Here is an 891-nt window from a genome sequence, read left to right on the forward strand (position 1 = left end):
GTGTGTGTGTGTGTGTGTGTGTGTGTGTGTGTGTGTGTGTGTGTGTGTGTGTGTGTGTGTGTGAGTGTGAGTGTTTTCAATTTTCATATTCTTCCACAGGCACCGACATGTTTGTTTGTCACCTACCTACGCAATAGTTGAAAGACGGTATACGTGGCGCACTGCCAACTAAGACAAAAATTAAGTTAAAAAGAATCTCTGAAATTTAGTAATTCATGTAAACTACGAATATTGAGTGTTTTTAACAAAATATCAGATCGATAGACGAATAATTTATTTCGTTAGTGAGTACGATAAATTTTATTCGTCAAAAATATGCGCAATAAATTATTTTGTCAAAATTCGCACAGCACATATAGCTTCCTTATCTTTAGTAACATATCTAAATATGCAACATGGTAATTTTGTTTTTTTATCTTTTACTTGTTTCGGCCATTAGACTGCAACCATTCAAGGGTACCGTCTTGAAGGTTTTAGTCGAAGAAATCGACTCCATTTTAAGTCCGGTAGTTATTCTATCGGGTTTCTTTGCCGAAGCGCTACGCTACGAGGATGTAAACAAGCCAGCATCTGTTTCTGGTTACGAAATTCCCTCAAATGTCATTGGTGAACCGGACACAAAAGTTTAAGACATTTGTCCATTGTACCAAGCAGTGAAACTGAACCTGGAACCATGTAATTAGGAAGCCAACTTCTTATCATACAGCCACGTCCGCGCCTGTATACATGTGTGTGTGAGTATGTGTGTACATGCAAACATACACACACATACACACACACTCACACACACACATGTATACTCTTTACTCTTTTTACTCTTTTACTTGTTTCAGTCATTTGACTGTGGCCATGCTGGAGCACCACCTTTAGTCGAGCAAATCGACCCCAGGA

The sequence above is a fragment of the Octopus bimaculoides genome, chromosome 6 (genome assembly GCF_001194135.2).
Source record: "Octopus bimaculoides isolate UCB-OBI-ISO-001 chromosome 6, ASM119413v2, whole genome shotgun sequence".
NCBI classification, from domain to species: domain Eukaryota; kingdom Metazoa; phylum Mollusca; class Cephalopoda; order Octopoda; family Octopodidae; genus Octopus; species Octopus bimaculoides.